General features: G+C 40.9%; 1 long non-coding RNA gene across 1 annotated transcript in view; it reads right to left on the reverse strand.

Annotated features, from left to right (window-relative positions):
• Nucleotides 1-6,970: 6,970 nt before the first annotated feature.
• The window catches only part of LOC127572763 (uncharacterized), a 28,802-nt gene continuing 14,409 nt past the window's right edge, over nucleotides 6,971-21,363 (reverse strand). Inside the window, exons 2-3 of the long non-coding RNA XR_007956680.1 lie at nucleotides 7,301-7,406; nucleotides 6,971-7,115 (exon numbers count right to left, since the gene is read on the reverse strand). This is a non-coding gene — a long non-coding RNA (uncharacterized LOC127572763). The remainder of the gene's footprint in view (nucleotides 7,116-7,300; nucleotides 7,407-21,363) is intronic.

A 21,363-nucleotide genomic window follows, 5' to 3' on the forward strand; every position in this document is an offset into this window, starting at 1 on the left:
TGATTCCAGTATCTGCAGTCTCTTCTGTCTCTATAAACTAACCACTTTACTATTGCTATGTGATAGAGACCCAATGAATGGCTCAGAATCAGAATCAGGTTTATTATCATTAACACATGTCATGAAATTTGTTTTGTGGCAGCAGTACAGTACAAAGACATAAAAATTACTATAAGTTACAAAAATAAATAAGTAGTGCAAAAGAGGAATAACAAAGTAGTGTTCATGGACCGTTCAGAAATCTGATGGCAGAGGGGAAGAAGCTGTTCCCGAAACATTGAGTGTGAGTCTTCAGGCTCCTGTGCCTCCTCCCCAATGGTAGTAACGGGAAGAGGGCATGTCCCAAATGGTGAGGGTCCTTAATGCTGGACTCTGCCATCTTGAGGCACCCTCTCTTGAAGATGTCCTCGATGGAGAGGAGGGTCGTGCCCGTGATGGAGCTGGCTGAACCTACGACCCTCTGCAGCCTCTTTCAATCCTGCACATCGGAGGCTCCACATCAGGCGGTGATGCAACCAGTAAGAATGCTCTCCACTGTACATATGTAGAAATTTGCAAGAGCCTTTGGTGACATACCAAATCTCCTCAAACTCCTAATGAAGTAGAACTGTTGGCGTGCCTTCTTCATGATTGCATCAATGTGTTGGGCCCAGGATAGATCCTGACGACCAGGAACTTGAAGCTGCTTACCCTTTCCACCGCTGACCCCTCAATGAGGACTTGTGCGTGTTCTCCCGACTTCTCCTTCCTGAAGTCCACAATCGATTCCTTGGTCTTGCTAATGTTGAGTTTGAGGTTGTTGTTAGGACACCACTCAACCAGCTGATCTATCTCACTCCTGTACACCACCTCATTGCCATCTGAGGTTCTGCCAACAACAGATTCACATGACCTGCTGTCTCTCTGCCCTACTTGGCAATTCTGGGGGCATTTAACTTTTGCAATGGTCTTGATCCGTGTGCTTTTTCCTGTAATGTCACAGATGCTCTGAAGAACCAAATAAGTTTTGGAGCTGCATGCATTGTGAGAAACTGTAGGTCCTGCAAGGCCACATAGAGAAGAATCGAGTATGTTCTCTTGTATGTACAGTGCTGTCTGCTTAAATAGCACAATTTTATTTTCATTTGGCAGCATAAAAGTAAGCCTAGTCTTTCATGTGTGCCAACTGCTACACTGCACTAAAGGACTGGTGCCAAAAGGTGATATTTATCTCCGAGTGAATTCCCACTGCATTGAAAGGCTAACACAAGAACAACAGCCCTGAATATTCTTTGTTTATTATATAACAAAGGCTCTCTAACAATGTAGCTGTGACCCAGAATACACGCATTGTCCTCCTCCATGTTAGGTTGACAAATGAATATATTGAAGAGTTTTGAATCTGTTCACCTGCTGATGGTGAAAACCGTTATTTAAACAGTCAGTGTCCTTTAAAATAAAATGGAGAACAAACTTAGATAATGCATTTAAAATAAATTTTAATATTTTTCAATCCAGTCTACTGTCTTGTGGGATTATTTTTGTTTGAACTGAAAGTGAATTCAAGTGTCATCACAGGCAAGGTCAAGGAGCTGATTCCCACTCCCCAACCCCTGCCATTTTCAAATATTTTCTCTGTACCTTTGCAGAACGCCTTGACTCTGGTTGCAAGTGTACAGGTATCTCACCCAAGGGACAATTGCAGAAGTGTAAATTTGTACAATGAATGTTTGCATGATTTTCAGTGGGAGAAGTGGCATAATCCAAGTCCCATTCTCACCTGACTTTCACCCACATCAATTTTCCACAGAGTCACTGAAAAGTCATCAGAAACAAATACCTTGAGCTCAATTACCTTTTCTTCAGCCAGGGGCATTGTCAACAGCTATAGTACCATTATTGCTTCTTGCTTTGGAGCAGCTAACTCAAAGATCAGGTTTTTTTTGTTTAAAGTTACTTTATCTCCCTTTGTCAATCAGATTTATGCATTATCATATGTGGGAAGGACAAACGGAATAACAAATATTCAACACCTCGTCCAGAGCCAGTCTAAAACTAATTGCATGGGCTGTTAAACTGAAACTAAAGAGAAGCAAGGATTTACTCTCTTTCAAGCAGCAATAGATTTTCCTTTCATCTAAATTGGATATATCACTGAACTCTGGTTTCCTCCCACATTCTAAAGATGTACGGGTTAGGAGTTGTGGGCATACCATGTTGGTGCCAGAGAGTGGTGACATTTGTGGGCTGCCCCCAGCTCATTCTCAGTAATGCAAAAAAGACGCATTTCACAGTGTGTTTTGATGTACATGTGACTAATAAATATCTTATCTTTTCAGCTCTGGATCACCTTGACAATAAGAATACATATGTCAAGATGCTATTCATTGATTTCAGCTCAGCCTTCAACACCATAACACCTAATAAGCTCATCTGTAAACTCTTGGACTTTGACCTTGGGGCCTCCATCTGCAACTGGCTTCTAGACTTCTTGACCAGCAAACCTGAGTTAGTTAGAATTGGTCATAACATTTCATCAACCCTGACCCTCAACAGTGGTGCTCCTGGGGCTGCATGCTCAATCCTCTGCTCTACTCCCTGTATACCCATGACTGTGTATCCTGATACAGCACCAACTCGATCTTTAAGTTTGCTGATGACACCACTGTTACAATGAGAACGGAGTACAGGAAAGAGATTGCGAGCCTTGTATCATGGTGTTAGAACAACAACTTAGCCCGTTACATCAGCAAGACGAAAGAGTTGGTTGTTGACCTAAGGAAGCAGGGAGTGGATGAGCACAGGAACACAGCCCTATCCTCATCAATGAAGCTGGTATAGAGATGGTTGACCACTTCAAGTTTCTAGGCAACCATATCTACAGCAACCTCTCCTGGTCCCTCCATACCAACACAATGATCAAGAAAGTGCATCAGCATATGTACTTCCTTAGGCCCCTGAGAAGATTCAGCTTGCCCATGAGGATTCTCTCACACTTGTACAGATGCATGATAGAAAGTATCCTGATGGATTGTATCTCAGCTTGGTATGGCAACTACTCTGCTCTGGACTGATGGAACCTGCAGAGAGTGGTAAACACTGCCTAATCCATCACAGGTTCATCAATTGCTTCCATCCAGTCCATCCTGACAGCACGTTTCTTCAGGAAGGTTAATAGTATCGTCAAGGATGCCTGTCACCCTGGCCATTCCCTTTTCTTTCTTCTATCTTCTGGGAGAACGAGCTTGAAAGCGCAGATGACCAGAGTCAAGAACAGCTTCTTCCCCACTGCTATTAGACTTCTGAACCAATCACTTTTCACAACCCCTTCCTGGTGGTGCCACCATGTTCTCAGACTCTTGATTCTGCCTCTCTCTGTTATTGTCACCTTAGCATTTCAGATTGCACTACTATCTTTGCATCATTCTGTTGATTTGTGCTTGATGTATTTATTGTTATAACCATGTATACTGTGTTACTCTGTGAGCTTCATGGGAGCAAGGAATATCATTGCACCCTGGTATAGATGACAATAAATTAATCTGAATCTCAGAGCCCCTACCCAGAGTTGAGTATCAGCCAGTGAATTATATTTTTGACTTGAATATAAAAAATGACTGAAACGTTTTGAGAGTTGAGAGGCAAGGCATAAAGTATTGAGGCTCTGTGCTGTTCTTGTTGGGAATGGACCAATGTAGCTGGACCAATATATCCTCTGGTTGAAGGTCATCTACCTGCCCCTCCCCAAATCCATCACGGCAAAGATTTGGGTAAGGTAGCTGTATATTTTCTTGAGATAGTCATTTCCTGGAATTTAAGTGATGTCAATTTTACCTGTAACATGTCACTCTGTCCTTTCTGAATCATGGTGGGGGTACTTCAGATTGCCTGCTGCAAATTCAACAGATCTACCATGCTAAACCAAAAAGTGAGTTTGTGCCTGCACACTGTTGCTAAATTACATGAAGTGAATGTTAATAAACTGTCCAATGGATATATCACAATAAGCCTCAACCAACCTCAGCATTTTTTCCACTTTAACAATAAAAATTTGCATTTATATAACACCGTTACAAACTAAAGCTTCCCAAGATCTTTCACAGGAGCAATGCTCAAACATAATCTCACAGCAGCTCAGATAAAGAAACAATAAGCAGTACCTTAAGTGAAGCACTTAAGTAGTGAATCAGATAGTTTTTGGGAGGGACTTGCAGAGCAGGGATATACAAGAAGCCAGAATTACATAAACTCAAAAATCTTGGACACAGTTAGGCAGACATGAACAGAAGTGGCAAAGGTCTTGAATGGAATTTAAAGAATGAGAATTTTAAGAAAGAATGCCTTGCATATTTGCAGTGCTCCACCAAATCTTCCTGAAGATTTCAACTGCTCTACTTTTCTTTCCTCCTTAAAAGCTACCTCATTGGCCAACCTTTTGGTCAGCTCCACTTTATATGTTATGTCAAATTTTGTTTAATAAAACACAAGGTGTACCCTGAGGCTTTTTTGCATGTTCAAGCCTCCTCATAAATGCAAGTTGTTATTATTGAGAAATTGGTAAACAGGACATAAATACACAACATAAAACTTTGGGCACAAACAAGTTATAGAGGTAATAACAATATGCCAAGATGTCCTCAGTTCTTTATATCCCTCTATCAATTCCTCCCCCCAAGCACATCTTGGTTTGTTTATAAAGATTCTCTCCTGCCAACTAAACCAGGCTAAGGAGCATTTACTCAAATTACTGCGATGCCCCTGTGTCCTAAGTTAAACCATTTTCCATTGTTTCAACAATGACTTTCCTTCCATGAGATCAGAAATGGGAACATTTGCTGATGATCGTACAATGTTTAAATCCATCCAGAACTCCTCAGGAGAAATAAGATGCTCGTACCTCCATATGGCAAGATCTATACAACATTCAGGCTGATAAATGACAAGAAACATTCATGCTACATAAATGTCAGGCAATGACCATCTTCAACAAGAAGAAATCTAACTATTTACCCTTGATATTCAATCATGTTACCATTGCCAATTCTCCCATCATTATGATCCCAGAGGACATCATTGACCAGAGCTAAATGCAGCAACTGACTCATGTCCTGACAGTCCAAAACCTTTCAGCCATCTACAAGTTGGAGTATGATGTAAGATTCTCCACTTCTGGAGATTCGTTCAGATCCAACCTCACACAGGAAGCTTGACAACATCCAGAACAAGGCAGTCCTCTTGATTAGCCCACCATCTACCATCCTTAACACATTGTCTCTCCACCATCAGCACTCATGCACGGTGTACAGGCGACTACTGCGTAATGGCCATTCAGGTAACGGAAATTTGCCCTAACAGAGTTCACAAATCACTATCCAAAACCTTGTGATACAGAATAAAATTTGCTCTCACAGAATTTGTGAAAAAATAGTAAATAAATAAATGCTAAGTTTATTTTTTTCAACTCATGTTTCTTGGCACATGTGCAGATGATGCAGCTTCGTGTTACAAAAGATCACAATACAGACTGTTTCCTAGGAATGAGAATGCCCAGAATGTGAGGGTCGCCTGTACTATCTACAAAATGAACTGCAGCATCTCACCAAAGCTTCTCCAACTCTCCCCATACCTGGAACCTACTACAAAGAAGGACAAGAACAACAGATGCAAGAGAACATCACAACTGCAGGTTCGCCTTCAAATCCACACCTGACTTGGAAATACATTGCTGTTACCTTATCATCTCCCTGTACCCATAGCCCTGCACTTCTCATTTCTTCACAAGTCCTCATCCAGTTCCCTTCTCAATGCCACAATTAAATCTGCTTCCACTACTCTCCAGCAGGACATTCAAGATCCTAACCACTCACCGCAGAGAAGTTTTTCCTCGTGTCACTTTTTGGTTCCTCTGGCAATCACCTTCCATCTAAGTCCCCTGGTTGTGAACCAATTGAGAAGAGGTTCTTTCCTTTTACTCTGTCTCGCCCCTTCAGGATTTTAAGAGCCTCCGTCAGATCCCATCTCAACCTTCTCTGTTCTCTCTACACCAGAATTAATTCCAGAATCTTCTGCACCCTCCCAAAGTCTTTCACATGTTTCCTAGTATGGTGCCCACAATTGGACACAATACTCCTGTTTCAGTCAAACTAGTGTCTTGGAGAGTCTTCATGATTTCTTTACTCCTGTACTGTCCATCTCCATCTATAAAGACCAGAATCCTATATACTTTTTTTTAAAACATCTTCTCAGCCTGCACTGTCACTTTCAATGATTTGTGCAGATATACCCCTGGATCATATACCCTGTATACAGGCACATTCTCCTCCTCTCCCCCCCCCCCCCCCCCCCCCCCCATAACCATCAGTGGTATCTACAGGAGGAGCAGCCTCAAGAAGATCCCCACCATCCGTGCCACGCCATCTTTTTGCAGCTACCATCGGGTAGGAGATACAGAAGCCTGAAGTCCCACACCACCAGGTTCAAGAACAGCTACTTCTCTTCAACCATTTGGTTCTTGAACCAACCGGCAAAACCCTTCACCACTACAATTTAGCAACACTATGACCACTCTGATCACTTTGCATTAAATGGACTTTTTGTTCTAATTGTGTTTTTTTCTTGTAAAAATTGTGTATAATTTATGTTTTTCTAGTGAATGCAGCTTATATGATGCTATGTGCCCATGATGCTGCTGCAAGTGTTTTTCATTGCACCTGTGCACACATGTACTTGTGCATATGACAATAAACTTGACTTTGACCTCTGTATTCATGTATTTATTTTAAAATTGTGGCCTTTGTTATTTCTTGCCTCTCCACGTTCTGCCCACTGAAATGTCACTTCACAGTTTTCTGCATTAAATTAAATTTGCCATGTGTCTGCCGATTTCCCCAAGCCTGTCTATATCTGCCTGAATTCTATTTACTATCTTCTTCACAGTTCACTATGTTTCACACTTGTTTTACAAACAATCTTTGAAAATGTATTTTCAGAGGTTTGAATGATCTTATTTATTTGAAAGTTTCATATGGTATCAGTTTAGCAAAATGAATAATTGAAAAGAGCCTCCACAATCGTAATTTTGCTCTGAGTTGGGCTGAATTTGTACAAGAGGGATAGGTAGCTTCCATTTCTCAAACCTACAGAAGAAATAGAAGTTCCACATTACCTTCGGGCTTTGAACTTTGGCATGGTTTTCAGTTACAGATTTTTACATTGCTGATACGCTAATTAGTTTGGCAAGAAATATCTATGTATACTGCTGTTGGCAAAATGCGTGTTAAGAACAGAAATAGATTATGGTAGGGGAAAATCCTGTACTTACAATCTGAAATGAGAGAGAGCCACAGCCACTTGTATGGCGTTGGTAATTGATGGCGGTCTGGTTTGTTTGCTGGAAACATTGCCTCCTAATTTCAGCTGAGGAATACCTGCAATAAAACAAGTGTTGCCATGTCATAATTTAGGAGTAGAGTACCATACCATAAACACTGTTATTTGTTATGACAGATACTGTGGAATTTATATTGAACTAAGAATCTCTCCTCAACCAGTTCAGAAAACAACTCTTATTCATCCATAAATTATTTGCTAGTGTGGTGACTGGCAAAGAAACCCAACTATTTTCATTTTCATTATTCACAGCCAACTCATACTGGTCTGCAAAGGTTTTGATTTTGGCTTCACTATCACTCAGCTAATTGGAGTGTTAAATGACTCCTGATTTTAACTCCATGGGGAAACGAGTTACAAATTCACCAGTTGCTCCAGAAATGAGGCTATTGTAACCCAGAAGCCTCATTTTAAAAAACTGCTACGTGACATCCCACCCATTTCAACTGGAAGGGATGGAAGGCTAGAATATAAACACAGGAAATTTTCATTAGGAACAGAGGCCAGAAGACACTAAACAAGTGTCATCTTCATTAAAATTGTGAATATTGCAGTAGAGAAAAGAGGAATTGAGATACTAGATAAAAATGCAGACAATGCTGGTCTTATCTTTAAATAGGTTGGGGGCCACTCAAAGTTAATGAATCACCTGGTCCAAATTGGATGCATCATGCATTACAGAAGAGGATGGAGAAAGGGAAACACTGACAACAATCTTAGAATTCTTATCATTGAAGGACTGCAGATATTATACCCCTATTTCAAAAGGGGAGAGATAAAACAGGTGACCACAAGCCAATCAGTCCAATATCAGTGGTTGGAAAACCACAAGATACCATTGTAAAGGCAAAATTAATTATCACTTGAAGAAGTATAAATTACAACCAACACAAAATTGCTTTGGGCTAAGATTGATATAGCAATGGAGAGGGTTGATGAAGGATGCATACATGGAATTTTCAAAGACATCTGACAAAAATACAGGCGACCCTGCATTATGGCCACTCTAGTTATGGAAATGTGCTCTTACAGAATTCAAAAATCATGTTGCACAAATCAGTTTTTTTTAAATTGGGGAAAATTATGGAATGGGGTCCACTAGATTATTCAGATCATTTTTGTTATATTTTAATAATCTCCATTTAGGTCCAGGGAATTGAGTTTTGGAAACTGTCCAAATGGTACAATTTTAGATTATACGTTAAGGGTGGTAAAGGTGCAGAGTTACAAATTGTTGAATGTGGCAGAAGAAATTGGTAAGATGGTTAAAGTATAATGGGATACATAGCTTTGTACAGAGGACCATTGAATAGAGTAAATATAAAGTACTTCACACTTAACCTCTATAAAAATCATGGATTGTACCTCAGCTGAAGTATCATGTATGATTTGGGCAGATGTCCTGTGGAGGGCCAAGCACGAGAGCGGCTCGTCCGTCAGTCAAATCACCAGGCCGCTGGCAACCCTTGGCATTTTTCAGCAAGCACCTTAGACCGCCCGAACTGAAGTACAGCGCTTTTGATCGGGAACTTCTAGCGCTGTATCTGGCGGTCCGGCATTTCCGATACTTTCTAGAAGGCAGGCCTTTCACCGCTTTCACCGATCATAAGCCTCTGTCCTTTGCCTTCTCCAAAGTCTCCGATCCCTGGTCAGCTTGACAGCAGAGACATTTATCCTACATTTCCGAGTTCACAACTGACATCCAACATGTCTCCGGAAAGGATAATGTCATTGCTGATGCACTTTCCAGACCAACCATCCACAACCTATCCTTGGGTGTCGACTACACGGCCCTAGCTGACGCACAGCAGGCCGATGACGAACTGCCCAGCTACAGAACCGCAATCTCAGGTCTGCAGCTCCGAGATTTCTTGGTTGGTCCAGGTCAGCGGACCCTACTTTGCGATGTTGCGGCTGGTCAGCCCCGCCCTATAGTCCCTGCAGCCTGGTGGAGACGCATTTTTGACTCGGTACATGGGTTGGCGCACCCGTCCATCAGATCTACTGTCCGACTGGTCGCCAGCAAGTTTGTCTGGCATGGCCTGCGCAAACAGGTCAGTGAGTGGGCCAGGACTTGTCCGCACTGCCAGACGTCAAAAATCCAGCGACACATCAAGGTCCCACCACAGCAGTTCGAGCCTACCCGTAGGAGGTTCGACCACATACACGTCGACCTCGTGGGCCCTCTGCCGGTTTCAAGAGGAGCCCAGTACCTCCTTACCATCGTGGACCGGTTCACGAGGTGGCCTGAGGCAACCCCCCTGACTGACATCACCACTGATTCCTGCGCCCAGGCGCTGCTCACAACTTGGGTCTCACGTTTTGGCGTTCCGGCCCACATCACTTCAGACAGAGGCACCCAATTCACTTCCAATCTCTGGGCTGCATTAGCGAACCTGCTAGGGACGCAGCTGCACACCACCACGGCCTACCATCCTCAATCAAACGGGTTGGTGGAACGTTTTCACTGCCAGCTGAAATCGGCCTTGATGGCCCGCCTGAAGGGTCCTAACTGGGTTGACGAGCTGCCTTGAGTCCTGCTCGGCATACGCACTGCCCCCAAAGAAGACCTCCGCACTTCGTCAGCTGAGCTTGTATACGGGGCACCACTAGTTGTCCCCGGGGATTTCATACCTGCCCTTCGGGACCAAGGGGAACAACCCCCAGCAGTCCTACAAAGACTGCGCGAGAAGCTTGGCGACTTGGCCCCGATTCCCACCTCACGGCACGGTCAAGCCCCATCCTGCCAGCCCAAGGAACTACGGGACTGTAAGTTTGTTTTCGTTCGCAGGGGCACACCTCCGGCGCCATTGCAACGACCATATGAGGGACCGTTCCAAGTCATACGCAATAACGGATCCACTTTTATTTTGGACATTGGAGGCAGGGAACAGGTTTACACGGCGGACCGCCTCAAACCGGCCTATTTGGATCTGCAACAGCCTGTCGAGGTTGCCACGCCGCGACACAGAGGCCGCCCCCCTAAGCGGCAGCTGGCACAGCCCACGGACCTTGGGGACTGTATCGCCGGTTCTGGGGGGGGTTGTGTGGCGACTCACCGTCTAGTCAGGCGAACCGGCTCGGCAGTCGGGTCGCGCAGCGTCGGAGTGACGAGGCCCAAGATGGTGGCGGGCCTCGTCTTTCCGAGCGACGGGGAGGACCCGCGCGTGGGAAAGTCCTGACGACGTAGGATGACGTCATTACCGGTTGTTTTGGGCGGGAACATTCTCCCTTAAAGGGCCCGTGCAAGGCGGGAAAATAAACCAGCTCTGTTTGGCAATCCTCCGAGTAGAGTCTTGTTTTATTCCGCGGTAGCAACCGCTAAAAGAGAATTATTTTAGTACTTGTGGCTCACATTGAAGTCAGTGCACTTTCAACATTTTATTTTCATAAAATTATTAGCCAGTATAGACGCTGAAATACTGTGCACTATAACAATCTGTCCAAATAAACACCCTCATGGGAAATGCAAATGTAGTAAGAAGATCAAATTATTCGTTCAGAATTATTTCATCAAGTCACTCTATGATCAGAAAAGACATTGACATTAAGTGATCTAAACATAATTTGCACTTAAATCGTGCCTTAACATAGAACATTACAGCACATTATAGGCCCTACAGCCCACGATGTTGTGCCGACATTTTCTCCTGCTCCAATATCTATCTAACCCTTCCCTCCCATTTCTCTATCATTCATGTGCGTAGTAAAATATCTTCAGGTATCACACAGGACCATTAATGAAAAATATTTGACAGTCACATGAGGAAATATTAGGGCAGATTAAAGATCTCGGTCAGAAATTTAAGAAATTCAGAGGCAAAATACAAATGGGGAGGGGAAGGAAAAAAATTCAAGAGCAGATTAGTGATTGGAAGCTTCTCCTACTGGCAAATAAGATCAAGTCTGTTTGGTTTAGTGTCAGGCTATCTTCAAAGAAAATGATGGATCCCATGGCTGCGGGACAGCATTTGTGAAGCACTTCTGACTCCCCAATATTTTGCTTTAAGAATATTACCAATTTCTTCTGCCACATTCAAAAGTTTGTAACTCCGCACCTCCAGTACCCTCAACATATAATCTCAAATTGTACCATTTGGACAGTTTCCAAAACTCAATTCCCTGGACCTAAATGGAGATGATTAAAAAAAATAATATTCAGTATTAGATTGTCACCTGGGAGTGTGACAAATTATAGGGTTGTTGATAAGGCAGGTCTGGATATTGCTACCGTTAAGAGGGAACATGATGTTCTTTTACACAATTCACTGAAGAGAGATGGGATTGGGTGGGGGAAGATAGCAGATGTAATGATGAGGGAATAGGAATAAAGGTAAACTCGTTTTGGAGGGAAGGTATGTCAGAAGCTCATCTCAGGGGAATACCAAGGCTCTGGTCTTCCTATTATTTAATTGGAGGAAATTTCTAATCATACATAACAGAATGTGGAACAATGCAATGACCTACACAGTGAGAGACAAACAGAGGGGAAGTTACCACGTCAGGTGGATTTACCCAACAAACATTTTAAGAATCATAACTGATCAGGATTTTTTTTAAACAAGCCCAGAGAGGGGAAAAAAAACACTAAAAAAGCCAATTGCTGTTGGTTTATGAGCTCTGCTTTGCAGACTGCTTTATATTTGGCAAAGCTGTTCTGCAGAGCTGTGTAGTTCTGCACCTGTGGGTTGATTGTTGGTTAATTAAGTATTGTAACATTTCATTGTAATGTTCCAGTGCCGACTATGAAATAAAATATTTCACTTGATCCATCTGATACAAGACATATACCACAAAAAGGTACAAGGTCCTATTTACAGCCAAGCCCCACTGTTCTAATCCCTGCATGCAAGACGCCTGCTGAATATGATGAAACAGTAATTGGTTTTTGTTTTGTTAACAAAAAACAATTTTGCATAAATACCATTACAAATTTTCTAAAGGTAATTATGACATGCAAAGTTAATCGTTCACAGATCATGACAAGCACAGGTCTAGGCCAGTATCACATTAGACATTATAAAAAATAGATGACATAACATTGTACAAACTGGATTATACTCCCAGGCCTTGTTTAGCTTTTCACTTTACACCCTCTCACTCTCCTGATCTGCTTAACCATCATTCATTGAATATTAACCTCAGTGCTTTTTCTTCCAATGTGAAATCTTTCACTTACTCTGCACTGAATCTCACTGTTGTTGCTGCTATGTGTAAATATCAACTTTCCCACCTTCAGGGATTTTCTTTTGCTCCTATTTAAAAATTACATGCTAGTTTGATACATTTCAGTTTGCTAAATCTAAATGACAAATATCTTAAAATAATTTTTACACTTGTCACAGCGACAAGGAAACAATCAGTCCATCACTCAAATCAGTTTGTACAGATTTAAAAGATGCTGCTCAAGGGGCTGAAGCTCCTGAGTATTTTCTGCCCTCAGCATACATCGAAGATTGATCCCTAGAACAGTAGCTTCAGGGGAAGAGCCACAGTTTAGCTATTGCACACCAATGAGTTGAAATCTGTGCCAAAACTCCATTAACAATTTTCTCAAGGATTATATATAAACGATAGCATTAATAGGAATAAAATGGCACAATGAAAATGTTGATTTGAATGCTCTGTATTACATATACCTTATTCACAAAAATTTTAATCGATGTTGAAATTTTCTTTAACAGCAGCTGTAGCTGAGCAAGGACTCAGTACTGTTCTGGTTTCTGTCCATAAGTAAGGCACTGGGTAAAAGTACGACTTCGGTGAAACCAGAGTGTACAGTATAGAATCAGCTGCCCAGAGAGTACCCAGCCTGATTCTGCTTTCTATTGAGCACATGGAGGTGATTGCAAACATGTCTGGAGAGCACAAATAGCTCCCTCCAGACAAGCAGGAAATTTATTCCCATTCCCAATCTGTGGGACTCAGACCAAATAACTGGACCAGCGACTATTAGAGAGGATGGTACCCTCTCCTTATGCAACATTGTTGCACCCTTCAGAATAGATCGTCACACTTTTTGCAGCTGAGAGAAGAGTGAAGGTGCAGGTCCTTCTCAGGTTACGAACACCCAATTTATGGACAGCCTGTATGTAGGAATGAGCGCTTGGGAGACCAGTGGGATGGATTTGCCGGCTGATGTGAGTCTACAGGCATCTTCTGCCATGTGGGAACTTAGTTTGCGGCAATATCATTGGATCTTGCAGAGAAATCTGAATGATTGAGTTAAATGCCCTGGTTTAACTACACGTTGTCCTCATTTTGTCTGTGTTATATATTGCCAGGTTGCTGCATTTCCAACTTGTGAACAGTTCGGGTTACAAACACTTCTCAGGAACAGAACCCTGTCGTAAACTGGGCAGACATCTGCAACTAACAGTGTTGTCAAAGTTGTTGGGAATGACAGTGTCAGGGCATTAGAGCTTCCATCATTTAAAATTGCTTGTGTCTTAAGCAGTTTGACCTTTTTTTAAAAAAACGTACAATTATATATCTTAATGAATTGACTACGTAAATTTTTGTCTCCCTCCAAGAATTTTGTTGTAGACCAGTCTTGGAGTGAGCTTATCAAAGAAAAATTTCTAATAGTAGAGTCAATCATACCTGAACTTTAATTTATGATGTCATTTTTTTGAGATTTTTGTGAGTCATGTAGGAGCTAACAAGATCAACACATCCCTTGTCTATAGATAAGAGACAAAAGAGGACCATTTTGACTTTGGCCCACCTTAATTTGCTCTGAAAATTTGTTCTTTTAATTATAGCCCTAGTCAAGCACTATGAGTACCATATTTTCATTCCTTAAAATTCTTTTAATACATTGAAGGTTAACAGAATTTGTTACCAGATCCAATACCATCTTCTGTGCGTGCATTAGAGGCCTGAGCATGGACTCAAGAATAAATATCAGAGAAGATAGAAACTAAATTGGAGGTGAGGATTGAGGAGATGTATGTGGGAGGAGAAGCATGGACAAGTTGGGATGAAGGGCCTGTTTCCATGCTGTATAACGTTATGACTCTATGACCTGTAGTTTCAGTGGAGAGGTTGATATGGAGAAGGCAGAGGAGGAGAAACTAAGAAAGAGAGATAAGTAACTCAGCAGGAGGCTTTTTGCCATTGACAAGGGCATTAGTGTTGAGATGTCGCAAGTAGTGTGTGGTGGAGGCACAGGAAGAATGGAGGAGACAAGAGGACTTGAAATTTAGGTCAATGCACTAAGCAGTATGACAAAAGAGTTATTTTAGAGAGCTCTTGTTATTCAAACTGATGTAGCATTGAATTGATACAGTTCAGTACCAATCAGTCCGGAACTCCAAACAATGCATTTCATTGTTCTTTCACACCTTCCACAATAAATTGAAGGGGCATAACCAGTGAATTACAAACAGTTTAGCTGCCTGTGAACAGCGATTTACACAGTAAATCTCAATTTATGCTTTATTTACACATTAAATAACCTGAATATGTGGTCATTTGGCCAATGACAAGTGATCCTGCAGCTTTGTGTACTGTTGAATAACTTAGCTCTTTGCTTGCTGCAACTTTGAAAAGTGTAGGCAGAGTAAAATTTAAAATTCCTGGTGGTGTACTAAAGGGGCAGAAAATTTAATTCTCATTTAACCTTATGCACAAAATGAGTTGTCAAAACGAGGTATTTGCTTAATTTACTTAATTTACTAGAATTACAAACTTATTTTTCTATGATCAATAAAATAATCATAAATCCATCAAGGATTTAAAGTCTGCTTTACCATTCAATGAGTTCATGGCTGAGCCATTCTTAGCTGCAACTCCATTTTCCTATCTGATCCTCAATTCCCTTATAATCCAGCCTTGAATATATTTAATGACTGTCTCACCAGCTCTCTGGGGTAAAGAAATCCAAAGGTCCACAAACTTGAGAAGAAATTCCTTCTCGATAAGGAGGAATTCCTTAAGTAGGCAATCCCCCATCCTGAGTCAATTCCCCTCGTTCTGGATTCCTCCACAAGAGAAAACATTCTTTCAGCATCAACTCTATCAAGCCCCCTCAGAAACGATGTTCATTGGGAACAAGAAACTTGTTTAGCTTTTTACATATTTAATGCTAACGAGTAATAACTGAAAACTGTAAAAGTTTTAAATAATCAGAGCTCATAGTTTTCTAATCTTAAAGGACGGTATGGAGGAGTGGGTACAAAGTTGGGCTCATTTTGAGAAATTAGGCACAATGACTTTTGGTCTGACAGTCCAGCTCTGTTGCGTTGATAGCCTACTGGGCAGGCTCATCATCCCTTTGTTCCCCTAAAGGTGCTACAACATTCATTTCAACTGACCCCTCTCCAGTGATCAAGACCAGATCATGACCCAGAGCAAAAAAAAACCGCACAGGACATGTTATACTAAGTTTTGCATTAGCCCAGCATCTGCGTACAGAATACAGTGTTGGGCCTTCTTCCTCATATGTTAGCCATCAGGCCAATCACATCCCCTGAAATATGAGCGAATGTTGCAGTTCCTCACCATGAGGGGGCAGCAAGTTAACCCAGTCTGCATGATTTTCATTTGCATACTTCCCAGGTAGGTATCTCACACTACCTCAACATTAAGGAAATGGAAATTTGGTGCAGCAACCGCAAAGTCTCTGTGGGGAAGGACTGCAGCCTAGAGTCTTGCACCACTGGACGCTGAAAGGTTGGGTCCTGTGCAACAACTCTCAAATGCTTCATGGATACATTGATGAGGAAACATGAATGGCATTAACATATTGTAAGAGAATGTATTGAATTGATGTCACAATGAATATAGAAAATGGGTCCAATTATATTTAATGTATAATGAATATTTATATTGTTTGGGGGGGAAAAAAGTAGAATCCCTTCCTCCCAGTTGTTGCGCTAGCCTTTATTGTAGACTTGCAACGCCAAACAAGTGCTTGTGGAAGTCAGCTATGTTGCAAATCTTAAATGAGTTGTGCTTATGCTCTGCGTGTATCAATTTCAATTCACTGAAGTTATTCACCCTGCAAAACAGGGAGCTATCACTTTGGCCTACATTACCTCACATTGGATCTGGCAGAGTTACTCAGTTTACACTAGGAACAAGCAAAAACACGACAAATTTAAAGGAGTTACATTCATTGTAATGCCATGCTGAATGAAGATAGAGGCATAAGAGTATGAAATGCTGGAAACACTCAACAGGACAGGCAGCATCTGTGGGAAGAGCAACAGTGTTAACATTGCAAGCTGAAGACCTTTCCCTTTCCACAGATGCTGCCTGACATGCCAAGTGTTTCCAGCATCTTCTGGGTTTATTTCATGCCAAATGTTTCCAGCACCTGCATTCTTTTGATTTTCAATTATTACAGATTGAGACTTCAGCTCTTTCCTCACTAAGTCACAGAGCTGGCTACTGACAGCCTTGGTGAAGCACGTATAGTGCACAACCCATTCCACTGACAGGATAACCCACACAAGGCCTGTATAATCAAATTGAGTGAATGCTCCTCCTCTGTACTCTCACTCATTGACCCTCAAGAACTAGTCTCTCTCCTGTACTCTTCCTTCTCCTCCTACGTTACAAAACAGAGTGGGATAACCAGTTAGAGATAAAGAATTAACGTAAAACTCTGTTTTAACTCAAAAAAATGTTCGAAGAACAAATACCGAGCATCGCAATGGATTTATGCAATCACATCTCCAATATAGCTGCACCATTTCCAGACATGTACCTTGTTGAAATGATCCTTGGGCACTGCAACAAGCCGGGGATCACATTCTCTCCATGCCTGTACCCCATAAATACTTGAACAGTTCTGACCTGAGGCATGGCCAGCTTCAGGCACAGTGATTTCTCAAATCCTTGTAAAAAGTCAACAGAAAATGAAGAATTTAGGGGCATTACTCACATAATCTTTTTCACTGGTTTGGCAATTGCGTGATAAAGCTTGGAGAAACCCCGGGCCATCTTATTTTTATACAAGGAAATGCCCTCAAAGAAATAAGTAACACTTTTTCTTACTATTTCAGGGAAATACTGAAACATGACAAGTTTGGAAAGTCCCACCCACAAACACTTACTCAGATGTGCCCCTAAGTTTATTTTTTTTTAAAACGGCACAGGCCTGATTTATTGTATTGAAAAGGTGCTCATGTCATTTCAGATGATTTTCTTTTCTATGATTAGGCCACTAACACCACGGAAGACATACTTCACCTTTAAAAATGTTACTTTTAGCACAACGCTGAAGAAATATTGGATTAGCTGCCAGATTTTCAGTCCCTTGAAATGTGTTGGTATGCAAATTTGGAAGCTGATCTGTCACTCCCTAGTGGTAAAATGGAGAGTTCAACCATTCCAAACAAAAATTGCAACCACTTTTCTTAAAAAAGTAAAGCTGAGCACCTCACTAATGCCCTAAAAAAATTAGGTACATTGAAATGGCAGTACAGACGAGAATCAATTCCGCACAGTCCTCTGCCTGCGTTTCAACTGAACAAAAATGGAAAAATCAGCAGCAATGTTGACCTGTAGCAGTTTCCTGCAGATTTCACTGACCAGAATGATAAATTAGCAATTTACGAGCATCAACTGAAAGGAGAAAACAAAAATCACCATTAACTAGTAAGCACAATAAAAACCATAGACCAGCTTTAAATTTCAACACAGCTATGCATGGAAGTTTGGATAATTTGTTTCATCTCATGCCAGTATGAGTCAGCTTTCAAGTTATTTACCAGTAAGGGATTTCTGTCAAGTTATTCCTCAGGCCATTTGCATGACCCTCATGGATACTCATCTGGATGAATGTTTGCACTGTGTGTCACTTCAAGTTCAGACAAGATTTATCTCACTGTTGTGATATTTGATAGATAAATAAATATCAACCATGACAACTTAAGAAGAAATTCAGAAAAGGCCATAAAATGAGTCATTTGTCTTGAACCAAGAACATTTAAAAACTATGCAAAACTCAGCACATTTCTGTGTTTAGGTTATGTAAAAAACAGCTGAAAAGATGACATTTCTTTTTGTGAAATGAGTAACCTAAATCTAAATTTAACATTCCAGTCACCAGTGGTTCACTGATAAATGAGAGAAGGTATGAAATCATGTTTCCTGTCCAAACATTGAACTATTTTTGTATCCTTAGAAAAAGTATGCTTTTGAAATAAAATGTTGGTCTCGTACAAGAATCATTTTTGTAACTTCACACGTCAAACATGAACATTTTATTCTGCAAATTGAAACTGAGCATTTTGGTCCTTCAGTTATTAATCCTATTTCCAGTTCTGATTTATTTAATATCATTCTGATCAAAACCTACTTTCACAAAATGTTGGAATATTTATTTTTAAATACCAATCCTGTGTGCTAATATAGTTGTTTGAATATTTATAATCTATTCAAAATTTCAAGCTGGATAGAGATGTAGTTTGATCAACCCACCAACCTCCTCCACCACCATAAATGGATACCCTAGGAAGTTCAGTGGCTGAATTAACACATGGCACCCACTTCTTTTCTTATCTGCTGGAGCTATTGAAACTGTTCTTTGCAGGAACTTATCTGTGCCTTTCCCATGCACAAAGAGACTGTAGCATTTGCATGAATTAGAAAATATGCAATGCAGTGACAAGGATGGAAATATAATAAATCCACGTCTGGATGCATGTTTTCTGAATCTATGTTTTAAATGAGAGAATACCCTACCATTTTCCCTCCATCTTCTGAAATTATATTTTTCTTAAATAGTAGTGTACTTGCCCAGCTCTTACAGCTTGCCTTCAGAGAAACAAAACTCCAAACTGTTATTGTGAAAAGGTAATTGCAACAGAGGTCTGCTTGGGTATAAAAATAAAACTCAAAGCAAACCTGACCTGACCTGACCTGACCACAGCGAATCTGAACTGAGCTAGTGCACTTATCATTCTTTTCATTTTTGGCCAGTGCTGTAAAGTTAACAAATCTCAAACATGCATTTGATCTATTTGATGATGAAACACCAATTACTAATCAACATATGCAGTAATGTTAAGCAAATCACCCTGACCCAGATAAAGTACTGCCAGACATTCGACCCAAGTCAAACCTGAATGTTTTAATCAAAATATACATCCAATCTGAACTACTAACTTTCAGTACTAATTTCAGCCACCATTTCCTTCTGCTGCTTTGACTACAAGAGCAATTCTGAACATTTTCTGGCTCATTAATCTTCTCAGCAACCTGCAAGGCACAGATATTGATTTTCACATTTTCCCCATAGAAACAGCTGCTTACAGCATACAAGCAAAAAAGCCTTCTGAATGCAAACTAAAGGCTCTTCACAGGAAGTCAAATAAAGTATTATGGTATCCCTTAAAGCCACCTACATTTTTAACCCCATTTGTTTAGAGTTTGTGTGCATACTGCAAGAAGAAAAAAAGTTGCAAAAAGTAAAGTACATGCCAATAGGTAAAAGTTTATGAAGCCATTTTTCAGGTAATGATTCTCCATTTTCAGTGGTGAGGAGGGAGCAAGTGCTTTATGGAGCCAAAGAATATTTCATTTAGTAATATCAAGCTCAAACAGAAAATAGTTTAAAATTATGAATGAGTGCTTATCAAATACAAATAGAATTGGATGCACCACAAGCACAAGTCATCTAAAATAAATTAAGTGGAATTTTATTTAGTTTGATACTGCAATGATTCATACCTTGCATAAAACTGTTTGTGCTATTTAAAACCATTAATGTGTGTAGATTAAGTGGATTGTTTAGTAATTGCTTTAAACATTGGATAAAGCAACAAGCACATTCAAACTTGATATCCTGGTAGAAATTAAGGTTCTCTAGAGTAAGTGGGTGACTTAACAAAACAGAAATGCTGCATCATTCAATTAGCAGGACAAATTATTTAAATCATGGAAAAGAATCATTAGGCAATTTTAGAATATGATAGAACAATTTTTTGCTTTTTCTATATCAAAAGATCACCTAAAACTGTTCATCAGAGAAAAAAACTTAAGCTTTGAAGCAAACAGCTGGATTGTTTACAGGAAACAACTTAAAGGAAAATATCCCCATCAACCCACACATTCTAAAGTCATTGAGATAACTAATTGCTTCCGTCATTGCAAGTCCCTGAACAAATATTGCATCCTTGCCTTTTGAACTATGGTCACATCGTGCATTTTGTTTTTATTGTTGATACAAACAGTATGTGTTTTCTGCATAGCCAACATTGTTTCATTTTGGATAGAGAATTATTTTGAAATTAGCTTGTAAATTACATGAAATGCACTTTTTGGCCAGTCATATTCAGGTAAACCTAAGATGATATGAACACTGTACTTCTGCCTGACCAGAATTCCTACATAACAATTTATTTCTAATGCTCAAGGTCAAGACTGAAATGTCAAGCCATTTTCCAGGCTGGAATTTTGTTCCGACAGGAGCAAAAATTAGCACTTGGAGACTTAATTCAAATTCAAGTCCTCTTGGCAGAATTATCTTCCAGTTGAAGAATGCAACATGGCATCATCATCGACTACCTTTCTCATGTCAGGCAAGCTGAATCTCTTAGAGACACAAGAGACTGCAAATGCAGGCAATAGGAGGATCCAGGTGAGGGGGGTGATAGGCAGAAGGAGAGGGGAGAGTGGGACTGGCATGAGAAGCTGGGAGGTGATAGGTGGAAGTGACAAAGGGCTGAAAATGGTGGAATCTGATTGGAGAGGAGGGTGGAGCATGGAATAGAGGGAGGGAAGTGGGGAGGGGAACCAGTGGGAAGGGTATGTGGGTGATGGGCAGATGCAGAGTGTGGGGGAGGGGAAGAGACATTGTGATGGGGGCCAGGTGTATCAGGAGGAAAGAGGAGAGAGAAAAGGGACAGACGCAGAGCAGTTACCAGCAGTTGGAGAATTCAATGTTCATGCTGCCAGACTGCAGACTACCTAGACAGAATACGAGCTGCTGTTCCTCTGATTTACATTTAGCCTCAACATGGCAGTAGAGGAGATCGTGGA

This window comes from Pristis pectinata, chromosome 7 (genome assembly GCF_009764475.1).
Source record: "Pristis pectinata isolate sPriPec2 chromosome 7, sPriPec2.1.pri, whole genome shotgun sequence".
Lineage (NCBI taxonomy): Eukaryota > Metazoa > Chordata > Chondrichthyes > Rhinopristiformes > Pristidae > Pristis > Pristis pectinata.